The sequence below is a fragment of the Pithys albifrons genome, chromosome 1 (assembly GCF_047495875.1).
Source record: "Pithys albifrons albifrons isolate INPA30051 chromosome 1, PitAlb_v1, whole genome shotgun sequence".
In the NCBI taxonomy this organism is placed as follows: domain Eukaryota; kingdom Metazoa; phylum Chordata; class Aves; order Passeriformes; family Thamnophilidae; genus Pithys; species Pithys albifrons.
In genome coordinates, this window is record NC_092458.1 from 39,613,474 (window position 1) to 39,637,915 (window position 24,442).

The following is a 24,442-nucleotide window of genomic DNA, read 5'->3' on the forward strand; positions in this document are numbered from 1 at the left end:
ACTCCTTCTACTTTTTGGAAAAAGCCAAGAAGTTTGTGATTAAGAGTGCACTGACTAATTATCTCCTTAAATTTCTAAAAGATCACTGAAACCTTCTAAGGAAGATAAGCAGCCCAAAAGAGAATACAGCTATTGATAGCTAAATAATTGGTTAGAAGTTCAGAAACAAAATGTCAGAGTAATTTTCATTTTTCACAGGGAAGGAGATAGCTGCTAGGATCCCCAAAACAATCCCTGCTAGGACTCATCATGCTCAGTAGCCATAAATGACTTAGAAAAGAGGCTAAGGGTGAATAGAAGGTGAGAAAGTTTTCTGATGATAACTGAAGAGATCAAAAATGAGGGACAAATGTGGATTATTGCAGAAGAATCATACACGTCTTGGTGACTATAAAAGAAAAAATATGTATAATCTAGATAAATGTAAATTGTTGCTAACAAAACAGAAAACATCACTACAAAATCATAAAAATCTCCAGTATGCTTTAGAACTAATGATGAATGACTCATTAGTTTGGGAATCTTTAGCTTAAGGCAAATAAATGATAGACATGAGATATGACAAAAGTCTGTAAGGTCACAAATGGCAGAGTGCTATTTTCCCAGATAAATAACTGCAAAACATCAAGTAAAGATGGCATTTTCAAAATGAACAAAATGAGACAACTCTTTACGAGATCTTTAAAGCGGTATAATGACATGACACAGGTTTTTAAGTACCTTAAGAGAACTGAGACTCAGTAGAACATTGAACAGTGCTACAGAAGAGAAATACTTAGAAATCTCTTAAAAATGAAGAAATCTCTTACGTCTCTCTCTGACATAGTTGTGTAGACTGAGATGATATGATAGGAAACTGACACTGCATGACTATTCTATTGTATGTTTTTTCCCAAACCTTCCATGCTTGACTGCTATCAGAAATATAATCATGAGCCAAATGTACTTTGGTGTGATGAAATATGGCCATTTTACATTCTTATGTCTGGTGGTGTTTCAATTAGTTCAAATAAAGATGGCCAGGGCTTTATGTCGGGTCTACACAGACAGTGTAGAAAGTTAAGCAAGTATTATTAAAAGACCTCTAAATTAAAAACAAACAAACCAACAAAAAACATCCCCCACCCCCCCAAATCCTTGATAGGATAGTTTTATTTTTCGCTGCAAAAGTTATTGAAGAACTCAAGTTAATGAAAAGCTAGCAGCCCTCTACCCTGTCCTTCTTTCCAACAAGCCAATTCAGCAACCTCTGTACAACCTTCTTCCTTGGACTGAAATTTTTCTCTCTACTGAGTCTGTCACACAGCTCCGTGATCTTTTTGCCAATGACGTAATCTCTCCATAATTGTAAATTCCTGGGGCTATCTCATAATTCTATGCTGTATCAAATATTTTGCACTGTCCTGGAATAACACACAGTTCTCCCAGAAGTTTAGATACATCCCGCTCAATCAAAAAAGTTCCACATGATCCTATCATTTAAATTGTTTGTAAAAATTTGGAAATTTGTATTTTAAAGCTTCAAAGGATGAAAACATCTGAAAAAAAAATTGTAATGAAACTTTTAAGTGTTTGGTTTGGGATTGTTTTCTTGGTGTTTTGTTTCTTTGTTTTTCTTGAGCACTGAATTTCTTCTACAGAATATTCTTGAAAGTTTAAACTGCTCTAAAATTTCTTTTCTCTCCATTCATGAGTTCCATGAGTCCTTACTCAGAAAATCTTAAATGAAAATTAGCACCTGGATAAATAAAATAAATCCACAAAGGAAATTATCAGTAGAATTAAACACATTGATCTTTAATAGAGTTTAGAAGATTTCAATTAATTTGGGTTATCAAACAAGATATATTGAAAGTCTGGAGTTATCTAATAATAATACCCAAATGGAAAGGAATAAAAGGAAAAAAAAATCTTTATGTTCCTATTCAAATAATGTGTAAAAGAGAAAATTGTTTCATGATATGACAGAATTTGTTATTGATTAGGCATTCAAATTAATAGAAACCCTTTGTAGCTATTTTGTAAAACTGTTTAAACTTCAAAGATTTTAGTAAAAGTGAGAAGACATAAATTTAATAAGTCACCTAGATTTTGTAGCATAACAAAGAAAGCACAGTTACACAGTAATGATAAGACTGGTAAGGGAATACTGTGATTTCAGAGATAATTTGAATAGATCTTTTTAAGTGAGATTTGTTTGTAGCTGAAAGAATAGATACAGCCATAAAAGATGATTATTAGATTTTCAAGTCGTGCTTAAAAAAAAGATGTAACAGGGTCACATGACTTACAACTGAGACAAAATTTGTTATTTTAAAGTAAAACAAATAGAGAAAGGAAATACAGTTTCAGTAAATTGAAGGCTGTCTCTATTAGGTAGCTAGTTCAAGTAGGTAGGTAGAATCCAAATCATCTGTTAAGCTGAGCCATAAATAAAGTACAACTGTAATATTTTAAAATCAAATTAAGTCGAAGGATGAAAAAATCCCAGGAAAACTAGACTTCTATAATTCTGGTACAGAACCAAATGAGACAATTATGTTTTGTCCCAGATGTAACTTTAATAGGAGAAAGATAGCAGAATTACCTTCTGGTAGTTGTCCTTCTTCACCAAAAATGATTCACCCTCCAACAGCCTTGTTATGGTGGTCTTCATTTACACTGCAAGGTCTCTCAGACACCAAAATACAGTGCAAATAAAACTCCCTTTGAGAGACCTCAGACTCTTCCAAAGTGGTAATTTCCCAACTTCAGATTGCTGATTAAGTCCATACAAATATTCTGAGACAAATAACCAGCACTAAGTGAAAGACATAAAATGGGGTCCAGAACTGTAGAGACCTCATTTATCCTTAATGTTTCACTACTAGGTCATCTCCTGGATCTGTTCTCGGCTTCTCAAAGCTTTCCAAAAAAACCACTAGAGCAGGACAGCCCTCAGCAATCTGCGTAAGAACCAGCTGTGTCTGGTGAACTCATGAGGAGGAATCATTTTCTATCCTTCTCTACTTTGGTGGAATAGACATTACAATAGTAATTTCATGGCATGGCAATATGAACATCGTTGGACTGTTGGTAACCTTCCTTTCTGTAAGCATCCCTCACCCTTTCCATCCATGTCTTTGGTTTGCTGATTTAAAGTTAGTCTGGTAGTTAGCACAACCTTTGCTTTGTAAATCATGCATCGCTTTCATACAACTCTTCAGTGCAGTTTTGAGCTGTATTTCTTTTTCATTAGTAATTTAATTTGCAAAAAGCTGCTTAGAAGGCTATGGCACTGAAAAAGGAGGTGAATGTGGTTGTATTCAAGGCTCTTCTAAGTTAAATTTACTTTTCATAGCTATCCTTTTCTTTTGTAACACCTTCTCCTACTGCGACCTTTAATGGAGTTTATTACTTTGTTTCTTTTCAACAGGCCAATGGTAATATGGGGCAACAGGCAATAATTGCTGTATTGGGTAGCATGATAAATATTTCCATTTTAAAAACTAAACCTTGGTTACTGTCTATTGTTTGTGGTAATCCAGTGATCTAATATTTTTCTGTAGGTCCCCAGGAGTACTAGAATCAATTAGAAATCCAACACTCAGCTTTAGACTGGAGAACTACTTATGGCATATATTAAACAATTAGTCATTATGTGTTCTTCATGTCTTGGTCACCGTGGAGTTCAGAAAAGCAAATTCTAAGTGGCTTCAGCTGGTTTGGGTTTCTTCAGTTGTGCCTAGTCAGAAATAAACTACTTCACCTTTAACACCTTAAAACTGAGTATGGGGCTATTTCAGACTGAACTGAGTTGTCTCTTCAGATTAATGAGAGCCCTGAGTCTCAAAACTGTTGCAGTTGCCCAAACATGAATGTGTTATTTTTCTCTGAGATGTCCTGGCATATGCACCTGGCTTCTGGCTATCAGAAAATCTTCAACTAACTTATATAATATAGAAAAAAACCACACTTTTTCATTTTTTTAAATTATTTTTTAGAGTCCTTTAGTGACAATATTTTCCACATTAAGGCTAGATACATGCCATTAGTGGTAACTATTTCCAAAAGAGTTGATCCAGTATCAATGATTTCTTTTTAGGTCTGCTTATTCAAATTTTACAGCAGCTATTACATTCTGAGGTAATTTTAACTTTTCCCAAATTCTGCTGAAAGTTTTACATTATAAAAATTAGTGTCAATTTCCTTATACTGTGAGTGAATATCACCATCCTCTTAATATCTTAGTTTTCTTCAAGTATGAAACATTGTGGCAGGTTCTGCAGGCTGACTAGAAAAGTAATGAAACGGAAGGATAACACTCACTGAAACCAACACTTTCAAGCTGAAAAAAAACCAAACCAAACAAAACAACAAACCTCCATCCCCGTTACTTTTCATGTCAAGTGCATAAGATGCAAAAACCTGGTTTTTGTCTGCTCAGTCGTGGAGAAGGAAGTGACAACTGCAGCATTTTACAGCTCATAACTGTGTCAGAAGGAAAGTCAGTAAAGTAGAAAATATAGAGGGAAAAATCCCTCACTATATGTGTTTCATTGAAGAAAACTAAGAAATAACAGTAAAACATCTCTGCAGTGACAGCAAATACATGAAATAACAACAGAAAAAATATAAATATGAAAAAACAAAACAGAATATTATTCATAATAGAAAACAGTTTCACTGAGATGTGTACTTAGAAAAACATCTAGACATGCAGAAAAAGAAATGCTCCTGGGAGCTCACGAAAAGTTTAGGAAAATTAAAGTTGGTGGAAGTTTAGATTAAGAGGTAGATAGAGATGGGGGAAGAGACAGATTCTAAAAATCTTTAGTCTTTACCTGGGGGAAAAATGTTAATTCAAACAGCATCCACATCCATATATTTTATCATTCAGGATGTCAGTTCCTCTGACTGTGTATTATCTAGGTTTAAGTAACATTTTCTGTGTTATATTAGTATCTTAATCTTAAAGCAGTTCATTTTAGTTTCGTGTACTTGCAGAACTTCTTGAAATATTGTACTCACATAACAAGGGAATCGATCCAGGCCATTAGAATCAATAGAAGCATTTCTGTTAACTTTAAAAGGTTTTAAGCCCCTCATAAAGGAAAATTTCTTCACTCATACATAAATTATAAAGAAATTAAAACAAACAAACAAAAAAAACCAAAAACCAAAAAACCCCCAAACAACCAGCCAAACAAAAAAACCACCCATTTAAAAAATAGTTCCCTGAAAGAAGATTTCTGATACTGAAGCAATAGCAGCAATCCAATCTCTGATCCTTTCCACCCGAAAAAAAAATCTTTTGCAAAATATGACCTTTGTGTCTATTTTATACAAAAAGTTACCTCCTGTATTAGATTTCAGAATTCGTTCCAGAAAACTGCTTCATTTAATATATTATGCTTATCATTGGCAACATTTATAGGTCTGGAATCTCTAGCCTTGCAGATAAGTATAAGGATTTGAAGCTGATCTGAAACTATATAAAATGTAGTGTTTAAAGAGATAGGTTATAAGGTAACATGAAGAAATGTGTTTCTTCCTATTAGATCAGGTTTGTTTGGTTTTTGTTTTTTGGGTTTTTTTAAATGCTCTTTTCCTCTAATCTTTCAGGAAGCTAGGTAGTGGGAGTTTCTGCTCTGTTGCAGAATAACATAAATCTTCAGATTCATCAAAAGAAGACAAACATCAGGAAGCTTGTTTACTGCTTATTAATAAGGATAATGATAATTATTTATTTTGATTTGCTGAGAATGTTAATAATCAGATCTATGTAAAGACAAAACATCATGCAAATGAGATGGAAAAGCAAGCTTATCTTCTCCTTTGAATATAGAGTGTTTGCCATATTAATACCCCAACTAGTTAGAGCCATCATTTATTTTTTTAAAAAAATCCCTTCTCAAAAAAAAAAAAAAGGTGCATATTCCAAAAATATTCAGAAACACAAAGATTAGGATGTTCTTCCAGGAGAAGATAGAAGTTTTTTAATTTCGTGGTATATTTTAAAGTATTTGAATCATGTGCCTCAAATTTGCTTGCATAAGAAATTCTCTTAGGAAAAAAAAATGATAAATTACGATAATAGCAGTTGAATGAGCAAGTCCTCATGATTTCGGTTATTTAAAAGCTGGAAAGGGTAGAAAAGAAGAGCATTTTGAATATCTGTTGTTTAATAATAAATCTGGTTCTAGCAAGGAAGTAAGCAAGCAAATAGAAACCCTGCAATTTATAGAAGTGTTATTTTTGAACTTATGCATCATAATGAAATCATTATTCTTATTTCTGGCAAACAAAATTAATTATCAGCATTCACATACACTGGCAATAACTGAAAGAGAAAATTTATGCAAAAATCATGAAATTATATGGCCTCTAATTTATCATGTTTAAAAAACACCAAACCAATTAGTTCACAAATAAGAGCCAATGGCTTGAGAAAGATTTTGCCTTAAAGCTCATTTTGAAAACAACTGACAGGTACAAACTTAAAAGAGAAAAAAACTGCATACTTTAAACAGAAAAATACATGTGAAACTTTGTCTTTTATATAGCAGAAGGTATGTTTCTTCATTATTTAATGAAAAATATATTAAAGAATAGCATTACTGCCAATTAAATGTTATGGGGTTTGTGGTGTGCATTCTTTACAATGGCTCAAGAAATCAAAACCAACCTGATAGGAGTTAGAAAAAAATATATTGTTCTTGCAATACTATTTTGCCCCTTTCTTTTGGGAAGCAATGGTTATGCTGAATGTGAGATTAGAGACAAAGCATGATTTAGATTAAAACTATGCTCTGGAGTGTGACATATTTAGATTGCAACAAACGAGATTGGTTAGATTTGTATGTCTTTTGTATGTGTTCTGAGTGGAAGCCAGGAAATGTGCCACTGGCTGTATGACCAGAAAAGGGTGTATGAAGAGCTCATTCCATGATGACTAATCCAGAATGAATTTCAGAGGTTGCCTTGAACCAAGGTTGAAGAGTGTCTTTTCAATGAAAAGGGGAGGAGGGGGAAGACATACAGGCCATCAAACTGAAATTAATTCATAAGTAGCTCAAACAGTATTAGGTCAATGGAAATTTCCACTTGACTTAGTTAATTCACAGAAGACTCAAAGAGTTCTAATCTCATTCATCAGAGCTGTGTATGTATGAGCTAATAGAGTGTTTTGTTATGTATAATCAAATTTGATTGTTTTCTCTTGCTCCACTGTTATTGTTTTCACATAAAGACATGATGATAGGTAAGACTGTACTACCTTGTCTTAAAATGCCTGTACTTTGTGGATTATCAGCAGCTATTTGCATTCTACTTGAATACTCTGGACTGTGGAAATCTTAAAAAAGTATCTGGCTAAAAGTACTTGTAAATAAATCCCAGTTTTATCTAAATGTAAGTAGAGACTAAAGAAACAGTATGCTTATATTATTGTTAGAATACTTCTGATATGTAAAACTTCAGTGATATCAGAATTTTCCCAAGATTAATGGAACACTGGTGTGAAAAGTGTCAAAATTAAATGAAGAATAACTAATATAAATAAATAAAGTAATATTAATTAAAAGTTGGCCTATACTGCTGAGATTTTTAATTTTTGCATTAGTGAATGAGGTGTTCAGAAAGTTATGCTCTGAAGTTTCACCAAGAATGTTGCAACTGTCACGGTGCAGCTGATATGCGATAAAGCTGAGAACTAACTCATACACAGTGAAATACTCCGTCAACTTTTAAAATATGTGAAATCAAAGTCTGTGCTAGCAAATAAATAAAAGAAAAGAAAAAAAAGAAGAAAAAGAAATTAAAATGATTGATGTACTTAACTAAATGGAAGGAATCTGCTCTGAAAAATTAACCTTGGGGGTTTCCTGCAAAACAAGAAATTTAACAAATAGAATAGTCCTGAGACATAACAAAGCTTTCCTCCACCAGTACATTAGTGATACCTTTCCTGTGAAAAATACCAGCCATCAACTTACCCTGGCTTCCTTATACCTGTTAACTTTCAAAGGGAGTCTGAAGCTATCATCTGTTACACAGGAAATGTACTACATAAGTCAAAAATATTTTACCTAAGCTAGCATCTTCCAGCCCTAGCCTACTATAACTTTGAAACTCTGCACACATCTTCCCATTCTGAGAAACAGTAGCATCCACTTCAGTTTGGTGACCATTCTGAAATCAGCCATTTTAATTCCTTGAAGAAATATGGATGATTATGTGCTAAAACCAACCTAAAATGATGGCACAGTGTATCATCTCATGAAGTCATTAAAATCACTACCTCCAATCCCCAGAACTTCCACAAGGCACTGGGTGTCTTTGACTTCTTTCTGTAGAAAAACATTCATGTGTATTGGGGATCTATCATCATTTAACCTGGGATTCCTGGACATTTGGTCAAAGGCAAAGTGAATATGATAATCCTGCCCATATAACAGAAGGAGAGAAATGAAGAAAAAAACTGCACAGTTCCAATTCTGTACACAATTTTCTGTGGTGGTCTGCAGTACCAATCAGAAGCACTACAGTCAAATAGCTGAGGACTCAGGTCAATACTGGGGTGTAAAAGGGACATGCTGTTTTTCTTTCTAGAATTTTTCTTTCTAGGCAAAAATTCAATTTTTTTCTGTGAAGCAGGGCATCTTGAGTGGAGTTCATCTAATGACAGCATAAGCATAGATAACTTCTGCATCACTCATCAAATTTTCACTTTGGAGATGGAAAAGGATATTTTTTGCTTATTCAGCTAATTCTATAGGTTGTACAACAACATCCTCTCAGTGCAAATTCGTTATATATACACTGGGTCAGATGAATAGAACTCTATCTGTATTTATTATAAAGGGTTCCTACATCAACTATCTCAGAAAGAGCACATTTTCACAGAAAGAGCAGATTTTATTGCAGCTATATTTTAGATGTCTATTCTGTGAAACATGATAAAATGCATATCTTCATTTTGTCAAAATTCAAACATGTTTCAAGGACGTTTCAAAAATATTTATTTATTTTTACATTGTTGTGTCTTCATTAGTTTCCAACATATCTAAATGAAACAAAATGAAAGTATGTAGAAAGGTCCACACAAACTACAGTGAGTCATGAAAATTTTTATCTGAAATTTTAGATAATTCACTTTATGGTATTTTAACATAACTTGTCATGTAGCATATCTTGTTACAACTAGTAGGCTTGCAGAAAACATAAAAAATATAATTCCTCTCATGTGTCTGTACTCAGACTAAATATCCATGTATCATCCTGATATTGTCCAAGGGTTATAAGGAAAATAATCAGTAGTAAAGATAAACATAAGGCTTCATTCATTCTCCTTCAACTGAATGCATATAGGTCTAATACCATCAGTTCCAATATTATCATGGACATATATATGTTTGAGAGAAGAAGCAGAACTCACATTTGAAGCATTTGTATAGGCTGAATTCACAGAAGCTTTAACCGGGAAAACCTCACATCTATTATGGTATTGATTCCAAGTACTTCAAGATTTCAATTTGACAAAATCAATCACAAAATCATATTCACAGTACCAGTCCTAGAAGTGACCCATAAGCAAAGATAATAATTTCTAAGCATTATCCAGGGACTGAAAAGAGAGAAGCTGAATTTCTGACCTTCTAGCTCTGATACAGGTACTTTCTGGGGAAGTTATTTGGTTACTATTATCTTTATGCTTCCCAGAAAATAAGGGATATTGACTCCTCCTCTCCATTCTCCTCCAAAGGTTTCTTTTAAATAGTTTTGTAATGTAATTATTCAGTTAGGGTTTTGATCTATGATCTCAATCTAAGAACAGGAGAAATTAAATGTCTTAGTTGAAGCATAATAGAAAAAGGTTTTATAAAGCATTTTATTTTGTACTAATTGAAAAAGTTACACTGATTTAACTACATCAGTATTATTAGAAAAATAAACTTCTATACATGTACAAAACTTTGCATCACAAGCTCTCTGGGGAGACTTGTTTTTTCTTCCTTCTAAGACCTAAATTCCTTTACACATAAAGCATAACCCATTCCTTCATTCTTTTCTGACTTACTTTCCAAGTACCAGTACTACGTTAAACTGACCCACAATAACCATCTTCCTTTGTATCCTTAGTTGGAGTCCATAAATTTATTTCAGTGTCATCTCAGTGAGACGTATTAAGACACATCATCTCACAGTTAATACTGTCTTAATCTATTTATCCAAGACAGGTAAGTCTGCAAGATGATCTGACTCTCTTGCAGTATGGTATTAGTTTATGACATCCAACACACAGTTGCCTGTAGCTATTTTCCAGGTGCACCAGATTTACAGTGTAGCATTTTTTGGCCTTTGTACCTCACTTGCCCTTCTGCACCTATGAGTGTATTCCCTCCTCAATGAGAGAGAGTTGGGCAGACAGCATGCTTCGAATTGAACTACACAAGAATGTGTTCTTGTCTAGTGTTTACTGAATAATAGAATTCCCTTTGTAATCTTCCTTTGATTGCTAACAATTACCTGTGTTCCAATGACAAGCAGTAACTTGTTAATCCACAGTAATGTGGCATGTCTTTGCCCTTAGGTTTTACACATCATGGCTTCCAGATCTGCTACCATCATGACGCCTTTTTTTCCCAATCTCTCTGCAGTTTCTCACACACCTTACTGATTAACGTTCTGACTTCTATGTCTGTTCCTAAACAAATCCCCAGTCACCCTGATGAGTTTCTGCTAAAACTATCTTAATGTGTGCCTAGTTTGGAATTAATCTTCTCTCATTTGTTTGGGTAAGAAAGACTAATGGTATCTTACATTTATTTTAATTAAAAAGGTAGCTAGAGCTTCTTCTGACATTAAAGGAAAGAAACAAACATGCACAAAAAAGGAGACAAAATAAATATAAATCCCAGCATCATAGCAACAACAAAATAACTCAAAGTATGTTTTTGTGTTGCATTTTTGTTGGGTTGAGTTTTTGGGGAAATTTTGGTGGGCAATTGTTTGGTTTGGTTTTTTTCACCTTCTTGGTATGATTATTTTAGGACAGACTTGTAGCTTAGCTTGAGTGGCAGACTAGCTATACATTGTCTACCAGCCTTAAAATGAAAGAAATCTTTTTTTTCTTAACAAATTTGCATTCTATTGCATTCTATTTATTAAAAAAAAAAGGTTCAGACAAGGTAATGTATTTTAGAATATTTTAGAAGTCTTTCACTGATACACAACAATAAAAATCAAATGTAATTACTGTAGCAAAAATAGCCTGATTAGTAAATGTTATTTGCAAAAACCTTTCCTCGAGCATATTATGAAGGGAGGAAAGTTTACAAATTATGTCATGAGGCAGATGGGAAGGGAAGAACACAACAGATTGCTATTGGTCTGTTATGTGAGATGAGTTAGGAAGGATTATGTAAGCTGTTAGTTCATTTCAGGAAATTACAAAAAATTTAACACTCAAGTGCTTCTGAGGAAAACTGCAGTTCAGGGAACTTGCCACCTACAGCCTGTGCTTAATGCAGTGGTAAGCATGCATTATGTATCTCTCCTTTGTGTCCAATCACAGAGGATATGAGTCTTCTCTAGCCCTTAGCTATAGACCTAGTCCTTTCACTGGAATTATAGAGAATTATGACATCAGGAGCATTGGAAGTCCCTAGATCACACTAAGACAATAGCTGTTTCCCATATGCTCATGTAAAAAGAAAGAGTTCTGCAAAACAGTAAAAATAACTATCCAGTTTCAAAGAGGAAATAGTATCAGACATTGGGCTTTGACAAAATGAAAACTGTAAGAACAATGCCTTCCCTAGTCCTCAAGCCATTTTCCATGTATTTTTAACTGCCTTAGACAATGACAGAGTATGAAAAAATGCTGTCTGGTGTGCAACAAGCCTGTAAGAACTTTGGCATGTGGGTTCATTGCCAGAAAGATATAGCCTTTTTAAAACTGCAAGAACCACAATTTGCAAAAGCAAGACATTTAAGTATAAAAGGCAATTGAAATTTGTAAAACATTAGGTCAGTTATTCAACAAGACATGGAACATCTCATATGTGAAATTTGCAGAGTTACCTTGAGGAAAGCAAATCAGAGACAGCTTGCTGTCAGACTCCAGTTTCTGACATGCTGCTTCTATGGGAAGGTTCCGGCAACTAGATGGGAGGCAGGAAGGAGCTGATATTCAGTAATGTCTCACTCTCAGAAAGAAAGCAGAGCTCTGAATCCACAGGAAGCTGCTTCGGCTTCCCAATTTCAGAGTCATGTTTCACACAGAGGTACTTAACTTGCCAGCACTCAGCATGTTGGCTGCTTTGAATAGAAATTTAGGTTCCTGTATTTGGTGTGTAGTGATATCTAGATACCTAGACCAGCACTGCATATCAGTTTTAAGTACCTACATTTTAGATGTTGCAGAGCTAAGCATCACAATGCCGTCTGTTGAATCCCCAACTGACTCATTTTTCAAAATGAGACTTGGGAATAGAGAGAAATAAGGAATTAGATACATACAGGAGTACTAGAGTATGCAAATCACATATTGGCCAATCTGTTCTTAAATAATGTCTATCCTTGATATATGTAAAATACATTGATTGTGTCTGATCATACTGTATTATATATACTACAGTTCTTCTACACCTGCTTAGATCTTGTCTAAATAGACACCCAGATCTCCTTCATGAAAATTTGTCTTCAAATTCTGTCATCATACTTACCAAGTATCAGCAAGAGCAGGCCTGTTATGTTTTTTCATTGCTTGTTTCACATTAGCAACACATTGGAAAATATTGCCATTACCATAGCTTCCTTTTCCTCCTCACCTATGACCTGATGCTTAAAGAATTTTTCTAGGAAAGACAAAGTATATCTTGGTAGACCAAGAGGATTTTCAGTGTTGTCTGTAACAGGGAGCTTTCAGCTACTGGCCTTGTTGTTTTGATAAAAACCCCCACAATGCCTTTGTTATTCCTAGATGAAAACCAAGCATAATTACATAATTGTCCCAAAGTATATTGGAGATCAGAGAATTTTAAATAACACCTTATTGTAGCTGCTCTTATAGATGCTTTTATTTAAGATCTTTTTATTTACAGGTGCTTTTATGAAGACCTTTAAACATATATAGTTTTATGTGCATGCATTACTTTTGTCTAAATACTTTTTTTTGTAGTTTCAAATTACACAGCTACATAGAATGAAGTCTAATTTCTATAAATTACGTTATGGTGTTTAGTGTTATATTTGCTAATGAAATCTCAGAATTATATTTATTTCATGTCTATCACTAAGGAAAAAAAACCATCATCACCAACATGATAAGCTACTATAAGATAAACTTGCCAAGCTGAGTTGTACAGTTGTACTTTCTGTTCCATGCTGAGGCAGATTCACTGTTTAACATTAAAATAAAAGCCTATTTCTTTCCTCATACTTGACACCTTGTTGTGATTTAACCTAGCAGGTTGTTAAGCAACACACAGCCAATAATTTGCTCTCCTTCCCTATGGGATGAGGGAGAGAATTGAGGGCGAAAAGAGTAAAAATTTGTGGGCAGAGATAAAAACATTTTAATAGGACAGAACCTGAGGGGGAAAGAATAATAGTGATATTGACAAAAGAATTAGAATATACCAAACCAGTGATACACAATGCAATTACCCACTGAACGGTGCTCAGCCAGTTCTGAAAAAGCAGCCCCTACTCAGCTTTCCCTCTAGTTTATGTATTAAGCATGAAACCATATGGTATGGAATATCCCTTTGGTCAGTTGGGATCAGCTGTTCTGCCTTTGTCTCCTTCCACCCTGTTTCACTCCCTGGCCTTTTTGTTGGTGGTGTGGTGGGCAAAGCAGAAAGTCCCTGACTTAATGTAAGCACTACTTAGCAACAACTTAGACATCAGTATGTTATCAACATTATTCTCATCCTCAGGCCAAAATACAGCACTGTAGCAGCTGCTAGTAAGAAAAAAAAATAACTCTATCCTAGCTTAAGCCAGGATACATCCAATTTTACATAAGGTAAAAATCAAAACTACATTGTTCCAATATATGATGATATGGAACTGAAAAACACTGGGTAGTGTTAAGGGTAACTCAAGATGCCAGTAGTTGAAATCCACAAGGTCTCCAGGAGTCTGCTTGTGGAATAATTTGGATTTGCCATGGCAATTGTGCTTCCTTAAATAGAAAGAGATTATTTAGTTTGTTAAAAGAGCAAGTCAGGAGAAGAATCTCAATGCCTTTTTTTTCTTACTACAAACAGCTTCACAAATGATCTGGAGCTTACAGGAATACTTTCAAGTACTTTTTATAAAATATGGACAAAACTATTAGATTGAGCTATTTTTCTTTGACTGTTTGGTTTTACAATGTTTTTGGTATGATATTGCAAAATGCTGTGATTCAGCTGTCATGTCATACACTGGTACTACTGCAGAATCTTGGTATATATATTACTACTGGAAACACTAATGAGTGCATGCAGAGAAATTGAGCAAGAAACAACTATTATGAAGAGTGTAGGCAATATATTTTTGGTAGGTAACAGCTGCTTATCTAGCTAGCAATAACACTCATACTCTGCTAAATAGAATTTGATGCATCAAGATGTTGCTGATAATCCAGGTTGTTTAACTGTCAGATCACCCTCTGGGCCTCTTGTGGGCAACCTTCAACTGACAATCTTCTAGAAAGCTTGGGCATAGTTTAGTCCACGGATAACTCCTATAGGTAATAGGCAAAAAGAGTGCTCTAGAATTGGATCTTTTAATTCCATATATATTTTCAACTTTAACACATAGAGCTTTGTACCCTGTGCTACCACTACATATCTTCCTGACATAAAACAAAATATGAAAAGTGCTGACTCATTTTCACACTAGGAAGGAAACAGTCAACTGAATCTTTATTCTTAAAGAATTTCAACCAAGGGCAGTGAGGGGGGAGGAAGAGAGTAAGAAAAAAGAAATAGAAAATTAAAAAGCTCCTGGGAAATAATTCTGTCTTAAAATTATATAGCTCCTTTACTGAGTCCAGAGCACTTCCAAGAACCAAATGCTGTGGCAATCTGCTCTACAGGAAGCTAGACTTAACAGTAGGGGAATGCTGTTCTATTTATCAATACACAGCCTCAGTGATATCCTGAGCTTTCCTTTCATCTGGTTATGAGTGAATATTTCTGATAATTATTCTTACCCATGATACAACCTTAATTTTCGTGCTTTCAGCAGAAAGAAAATACCAGAATGTAACTGAAGCAGGTATCTTTTTTGTTTGGTTGAGGGTTTTTGTAATCATGTCAAATGCACTCCAGTACGCTATGATACATATTATACCATCTGAGCCTTAATTCTTTCTTCCCCTGGAGGGCATTTTGCTTATTTAGACTTTCTTCTTAACTATATACATAGGCAGTATTAGATTGTTAAAAATACCGTGTAACAATTCTTTCTTTAAAGGGATTTCTCTTCTGTTAGCTTTTTAAACATTACTGTCTACTGCTCTTGTAAAGACTGTTTCTTATTGCAAGCATGTTTAATTCTTTTCTCTGTGATACGTTGACTTATCTTTCTGCAATAAAGAAGGCAGTTGCATTACTAAATTCAGCCTTTATGTCTGCAACGGCTGTAGTTTAGATATGCATGCAATTGACTATAGAACAATTGTTCATCAATTCAGGTGACTCGGTGCTTGCACTCAAGACAGCTTGAAGACTTACAAAGTGGAAAAGGAGAAGGATTTTCTATATATGGCTTTTATATGCTAAGCAGTGCAAGACTTAAAAGAAAATAATACATCAGAAAGAAGCAGGAATAGCTGGGTTTAGATAGTCAAAATTTCTCCACTGTTGGTGTCTCCTGCTTATAACTGTACTTATGTCTCAAGTCTTTCAAAATATGTTAAGGGGAAGGAAAAAAAAAGGAGTTTGACATCTGAGAGAATCAAGAGAGAGAAAAAAATAAGGAGAGAGAAAGGGAGAAATGAGGCAGGAAGGAGGGAGAGAAGGAAAGAGGGAAGGAAGGCAGACAGACATGTATGTATGTATCTATTCATATATTTTAAAAATACAGTAAAGTTCTAAGACAAGCATTTGCTTGAAAGTTGAAGTTTATAGCTCCTATGATAAAGCTTTAAAATAAAGATGTGGAATCTGGAAAATAGAATGCATTTGATACAGAAGGGCGCAGGAATAGCCTAATAAATTAAAAAAAAATAACAAAGCATATGAATATACATCCTCTGAAGTAAATTACGCTATGCAACTAATGAAATGCAAAGGTAATATTATCATCAAGAAACCATAATAAATCTGAGGGAAAACATAATTTTTGTCATCATTCAAATAGCTGTGATGTGTTTCCTCTCTAATTATTTTATGTTCTGATATCAATTAATAACTCTGTCATAGATTGTGGTCATTCATTACTAAGGTGTAATTTGATATGCAGATATACGATTACCTTACTAATAAATTTTGTACAACATTGTTTAATTCTTCTTCCCCCTGACTCTAAGAACTGGTGAGGTGGCACAAAGCATGGTCAAAATTTATGTGTTCTCCCTCAGCTCACAGAAGTGAGCGAACCCATGTCCGTTTGGAGAGTACACAGGGGGAAAGAAATGAACATGTTCTGAAAGTTTAAAAATAAAGAACGTTTAACTCCTGCACATGGATTATCAGTGCTGACACGGAACACTAATGCTACAGCAGCTTTGAGCTCTCAGTGCATGACGAGTGGGAAAATTGAGATCTGAACACACCGTAATATAAAACTAGGAAAATGCAACCAGCTCCCTACTGTGCCAACTAGACTACAGAAAAAAAGAGTAAAACAAAGCAAAGCAAAGCAAAGCAAAGCAAAACAAACCCAAACCCAAACCCAAACCCAAACCCATGAACTCCCCCCAACCCCCCCAAACAAAACAAGAGAAAAATCAAGCTTAGATATAAAACATTCAGTCTTTATTTTTAGAAGTTTATTTATATTTTCCTCTTCTTTAACTCATACTAGGGTTTTGTCTTTTGGCAGTGTCAGTGACAACATTCAGATCCATCTAATTATATGACAGATTTGTCTATGGAAAATCTATTGCAATGGATATTATCACATGCTTTCATATTACAGAAATATTCCTTAGCTTGCCTTGCATTCCCTGCAAGACTCCAAGTCACTTAGATTGAGCCATCCAAGCTTATGCTTTGGATCTCTGGGAATATATGCTCTCTCACTGAACCACCCAATCTAAAAGAACACATTGAATTAACATAAAATGAAGGTAGGACTGGTGTCATAAAAGGCCATGTCTCCTGTTCATGCTGAAATGTATTACAATTGCTCTTAGTAACTCAGTTAATAAACTTTTACATCAACTCCTTCTGTCAAGGTGCCTGGCTCCACCTTAGAAATGACTTACAATATTACCTCCAGAGTATTTCTCCTGCCATTTTCATTATCATTAATCTGCCAGTCCCTAGTATTTTACTGCTTTTTCTTTACCTATCTATTCACAATAGAATCTGAAAATGTTGGGTTGTCCCTTCTCTGTGGATTGATCCTTCAAGTCTATGATTACAAGCAGAAATATGTTTCTTAGTCTTGTTTAACTGTCATGTAAATCCTCTGCAGATCAGTGAGGAAACTGAGGGCTGGCTGTTCTCACAAATTCCCTCAACATGAAATGTTGCTGGGCCAATAATATACTTTCTGGTATCTTTCAGTGTCTTTGGTGTCAGAGAATGTATTTAAAGATAAAAATGTATTTCACGTAAGAAGGGACATAAGTGGATTTTATGTAAATTAAGTTTAAAAGCCTTCAGACTTATTTACTTGAAGTGATTTCCTACAAGGAAAGGTTAAGAGAATTGGGCTTGTTCAGCCTGGAGAAGAGGAGGCTTTGGGGTGACCAAATTGCATCCTTCCAGTAACCGAAGGGAGTCTACAAGAAAGAGGGAGAGACACATTTGACAAGGGTATGTAGTGACAGGAGAAGGGGGAATGGATTCAAAATGAAATAGACAAAGTTTAGATTATATGTTAGGAGGAAATTCTTTACTGTGAGGTCACTGAGGCAACGACACAGGTTGCCCAGAAAACTGTGGATGCCCCATCCCTGGAAGTGGTCAAGGCCAGACTGGATGGGGCTTTGAGCAACCTGATCTACGTGTCCTGGCCATGGCAGAGGGTGTTTGAACTAGATGATCTTTAAGGTCCCTTCCATGCTAGATCATTCTGTGATTCTATGATTAAGAAAGCTGATGGAGTGTAATATGCTGGAGACATTTCTCCTGCCTCTTGACAACTGAATTTTGATTAGCCAGGCTTGCTGTGATGGTGTGCATGTCAACTAGGAATAAAATGATTGTTAACATTAGAAAATAATCTGCTACTAAGAAAGACTTAATGTGCAATAACTTGTATGGCATGGATGCAAATTTTGGGTGTTTTAATATGTAGAATGTGCTTAAGGGCTTTGCAGTATGTCTGTATAGACATACTCCTCCATCTAGTATTGGGGCTTAGCATCAGTAATGAAATACATTCAGCAATTGAGTCTTTATCATTTTCTTTGAATATTCAGTCACATAGTACTATTAAAATTTTATGACACTGCATTCACATTATTTTCTGTAACTTCACCTTGGGAATGTTTATATTTTCAGTAATGTATCTGAAAGGTACATAATATGTGGAAACTAAGTACATCGAAAGATTTAAAGTAGTTCCCTTTGGCTACGGCACCCAGAAGAATTTGTAACAACTTTCTTGATTAAAGCTAGTATAAAAGGGAATTCACAAATAAAGTCTGCTGTTGCACAGCTGTTTCACAAGATGCTGTTTTGCACCTTAGCTTAATAAATTTGTAAACTCCTCTGTGTCCTGACACTGCCTAAGTACCCTAATTTTTAACTGCAGAGAAAAAGTTTCCTGTCTGGCACTCTAGACTTTAACAAAAGTGACCACGACAGTATATTTTCTTGTATCTATCCTAACAAGGATAATGTCACTGTATTGCTTTTTACAGTGTAAAAGAAACACTGGATTCATAACCACAGGAAAAATCTCTTCCATTTCAGAAAAAAGACAGGTTTTTTGAGGTAGGATTCAGCTGAAATAGGTGCTAGGAGAACCAATCACTAGGAGACTCAAATCTAGGTTTGTTTTAATTACCCAGATTAGTAGCAGTGAAATCAACCAGTATTTCACACACAAACTTGAAAGGATTAAAAAAAGAGTAGTGAAAAATAAATTTGTTTCTTCTTCACATAGTGCTAAATTTTGCAGATTTTTGTAACGATGAAATTGCTATAGGTTTTTACCAATTCTTACTAGTGTGAAGGACAAGTTTGATCCACAGTCTTTGTCAAACCTCACAGTCCTCACCTCTGCTGTCTGTACAACGGATAAAGACAACGCAGGCAATTGTGTCACCATGCTTCTGCACAGGAACAGCCTCATCAGCAAGGTGACTCAGTGATGACTAAACACCTCAGCAGTTTTATTCTTACATCTCTTTTATTATTCAAACTTTCAGGATTATGAGTACACAAGTGTTATGGGTTTAGTCAGGTGGGCCTAAACTTAGGTTTTAAAGTTCAGCTAGGCCTAGGATTGTCAGCTGATTTAAGCTGGGCTGAGCTAGCTAACAGCTGACTTCTTCCAGCCAATAATATTGTATTCCATACCATACTACATCATCTCAAAGGGTGTAAAATCCAGTGTGTGGGAGTGGCTTGGTTAGTTCCATCATGGCTGCACTAAGAGGAGGACATCTAGCAGCTCCTCTACTATGCTAAGCTCTGCTCCTGTTGCCTCTGCTTGCATTTTGTTTGCATTCAGGGAAGTAGAAATATTTTGTTGTTATACTTTCTCTTTCTTGTTGCATGTCTTTTGGAGTGCTTATGAATTTAGAGTAATGGGCTTTGTATTAAATGGGGAGTGGGGAGTTATTCCTTTTTATACATATGTAACTTGTGTAAGTGTGTGTTATATTGTAGTTTCCTCTTAATATTCTCTTCTCTGTATAAATACATGTAGTTAGTTTCAGCATAAACCTGGTTTTGAGGGGTTTTCTTTTCTCTCTCTCTTCTTTTTCCCTTGGCTGGTTGGGGGGAGGAGGAACCCTTTCACTCTGTCCTGGACAGTTGGTGTTTTGCCAGCTCAAGCCAGGACAACAAGGCAAACATATCTGAGTTGCAGGATGCATAATTATTGCTGTTAAACACAGAATGAAATCGTATCACCAAAAAATAAAATGTAATAGGTGTTTCAAAGCTTAAAGTTCAAAAGTCCAGTACCAGCAGGTTACAAAAACCTATCTTGCTAGCAGTTCCAAAACTTTTCTCTCCATTACAGGAAAACAGTAGATGCATGCAATTTTAATTCAGGTCCACACTGAGAATTTAATTTTTTATTGAACCTGGACCACAGATATGCATTCTACCACTCTCCATCTCACTTCTTCTCGACATATTTTCTGTTTCATTTGAACATATTAACTGTTGTCTCAAAGTGCTTTACTCAGAAAATCTGCAGATTAGTGACTTGCTTTTGACTTGTAATGTCAAATGTACTATAGTTTTAGTTTTTCTTGTATCACTTCTCACCTGTGCTAAGGCATAAAATGGCATCAAAAAAACTTCATCTTTTCTTGTTCCGCCCTCCTGTGAAAGGCAAGGACAGTTTTTATTTCCCACCTACTTTTAACTTGATATTCACACTTTGTCTGTTACAGAACAGCAGCATTAGGAACACCCTTCCTAATTTTTGGTAGGTTTCATCTTTTGGTAACAATATGTTGAATATGCTGACCATGGGCATAACAAAGCTAAAGGCAAGACATCATCCATCTCTGAGATCATCAATGTTCATACGGCTTTCCATCTTCTTAGAATTTAGACTAAATGCATTGACTACTGCAGGGAAGGGAAGGCAATGCAAGTTAAAAAAGACAAAGCAAGACAAAATCATACAAACTCAGATGTTTTTATTTGCCTAAAAATCATGGATTTTTATTTCCTTCCCTCCCTCCTCCCTCCCTCCCTCCCTTCCTCCCTCCCTCCCTTCCTTCCTCCCTCCCTCCCTCCCTCCCTCCCTCCCTCCCTCCCTCCCTCCCTCCCTCCCTTCCTTCCTTCCTTCCTTCCTTCCTTCCTTCCTTCCTTCCTTCCTTCCTTCCTTCCTTCCTTCCTTCCTTCCTTCCTTCCTTCCTTCCTTCCTTCCTTCCTTCCTTCCTTCCTTCCTTCCTTCCTTCCTTCCTTCCTTCCTTCCTTCCTTCCTTCCTTCCTTCCTTCCTCATTTTGTTCATGAGAAGGCAACTCAGAAAAATTAGAAAGGGCCAAGAATGTAAGAAATCAAACTTACTTTCTCAAAAATAGCCAAGCTTGAGAAAATAAATTTAAATCTTGACTTAGAATGAGATGTAGTATTGTAGGAACAGTGGCACTTCCTTGTGGTAGGTAGGGTCAGTGCAGAATGACTACAGCTATGAAAGCATGGAGAGGAAAGTGCAGAAATCTGTGTATTAAATCGGCCAAAATTTGGACTCCATGTGTTGTCAGTCTTGACATCAAATCATCTTTGGCATTATAAATGTACCATGAGGACTGTATTCTGAATAGATGTGAATTTCTCATTTCTTTTGAGAATAAATATCAATAAAATGGCAAATGAAGAAAATTGTATATACTAATTTACAAATATTAGACCTTGTGTGTGCTTTGATTTGGTTTTAACAAAAGTTAAGGAAAAAAAAATATGTTCTACCCTAGAATAGCCAGGTCTTCATAATGAAATGCAAGTATGTGGACTACAATTTTTTTAATAATGTTAGTATTTAGGAAACTATTTGCATCTCTAAGGTAATTTTATAATTTTCATTGTTACTTATGAGAGCAACATGTATGCATGAAAAAAAATAAAACTTTTTGTATTGTTAAACCTCATTGTTGATATTTTTATGGGTACAAAAAAATTAAATCTGTCATTCTAGGGTTTAATAATCATAGTGCAAAGACGGTGAGTCAGAAACCCAGCTGCCATCTCTGAAGCATTAGTACTGTATCTTTGTGTTGTATTCATGAATGTACTCTAAGACACCTCTTCAAAATGAGACCAAAATAAAATTCACTTAATTTCACTTTAGTCACAAAGATGCATTTATTTTCCTGAAGCAAGGACTTGTCATACATTCAGATGTTCCATTTCTTCCCCTAGAGAACACATATGTCAACTCCGTGATGTATCAGCCCACTGAAGGAATAATAATTTTAATAAGACTGCTATTAAAAGACAGTTAATTTGAATGTGAAATGCTCTGTTATGAGAGTAATTATAAAGAGCAACCATGATTAGATACCGAATCCAACAGCCCTGTAAACAATTTAATTGTCTGGACAACACCATCAGAACACTACTAGGGAAACATGGTTGGTATGTCAGTTGTTTACTGATGAGACAGAACACAATCAAACTCAATGACTACAGTAGTGGAAACATCATAGAAACAAATAATCCTTGAAGAAAAAAAAACAGATTCATTTTTAGGAAAAAGGGAAATGCACTTGCATTTTTATACCTTTCTTTACACACTGAAAGTCACTTTTTGTTCCAGAAAATATTGATATGTTAGGTATTGGAGATTATATCCCACTTGTGAAATAAAAGGTTGACTACATAGATATTTTTCTGTGATCAGAACTGGATGGTACATGCTTATTTCATTATGTCCTCCACCAAAAGAAAGAGCAGAAAGGCAAAATTTGGCTTTTACCAGTGGTAGAAAAACATGATTTCATATTTTGGATTTTTAGCCTATCATCAGAGAGCTAAATGTAACAACCTCTGTCTAGAAGGAAACAGTTGGAAATAAAGTAGATCCTCATAAACTGTGCTTGCTTGTCAAACACATATAACAATGCCTGCCAATAGAGAATAAGAGTCTGTTGAAAGAATAGTATTTTAATTGAATTTTGTGGATTCAGAACACTATATCACTATACACATCTCCATAAAATGTATAATTAGGACTTACTAAGATAGTATTTGCTTGGAAAGTCATTCACTACTGGAAAACATTTCACTACTGAAAAACATTTAGGTGTGCAAGATTTTGTCTGAGACACTTTCAGAAATACTGACCTTTTCCCGCTGAGGAAATGCAGACTTATTTCAAGATAAACGGCCTACTAAATGCACATAATCTAGGCTCATTAGGAGCCTTTGGTTTGTATGCTACAAAGTGCTACTAATATCTCTCAGAATATTTTCTAAAAGAAGCAGTACACTGTCTAAATCAAAGTTCTCGGTCACCAGGGTAAAGTTGTCTAAATTGTAACAGATGTTTTTATGAGTTCAGTAGCTGAAATACATAGGTTACCTTAAGTTAGAAATGCTAAATATTTATAATAACACATAATCTTTTAGATGGTACTGCCTCAATTCTGTAGAACAACTGTGCAGATATTTTAGAAAGAAGCAAGTTGTTTGTCAGTTAGATGTGCACTTCAAAAACCACACTGGATTTTTAGTAACATGGACTCATATTTGTCCCTGGTAAGATTTCTCCAGACATCTACTTCTTGTAGCCATTTCAAAAACTATTCCTGAACACTATGTGAGACACTGGTATTCTACTGGTTGTTATTCTCATCAAGAAGAATCTTTTTCTACCTGGAACAAAAATAATTTTTACTATATGAAATTAATATTCTTGTGTATTTCACCTTAACAATAGAGTGAGCCTTCTCAAAAGCATTTTGAATTCTTTCTCACTTTCTTACATTTTTCTAGAAATGGCAATACATCCATTGTGACAGAAAATGTTATCACATTCCTTGAAGTGTTTTACTTAACAAATGCTAATCAAATGACAATCATCTTAAATGATATGTATTTCTCAGGGAAGTATGTGGAAATTTGCTTGTTTACTTATCAATTGTAGGAAAAATGTTTCCCCCTGTCTACAGTGTGAAATCTTTCCTTTTACAAGGCATTTTAGCATCTCAGAGTTTATAAAGGTGAAGAGATTTCTTTTGTATAAATGTTCTATTTATTTTTAGCACTAATTAATATAGTGCTTGCCTTTGTTGTATGTTTTCCTGAACATTAAGATTATCTTTTTGTTCCCCAGGTTTGGAAATACATATGTTAAGGACCTTTAATTGGTGTTTTTTGAGTTATTTAAGAATGTCCAGAGATTATTTAATTCTCACAGTAAAACATAAACCTATTTAGTGAGACCTGTGCCCTAATATATTTTAATTACCTTTTGCAACCATGTAATTTGAAAATTTGTGGGTTTTTTCCTAGTTCATTAAAAAATACATATATTCATACATTTTCACTGCCAAAAGGATTTCTGTCAACATTGAATTTCATGATGTTGATAATTCTTGTATGCTTGGGTTTTTTTCAATACAACCTTCTAGCCCATCGGTGTTTCCACTTACAG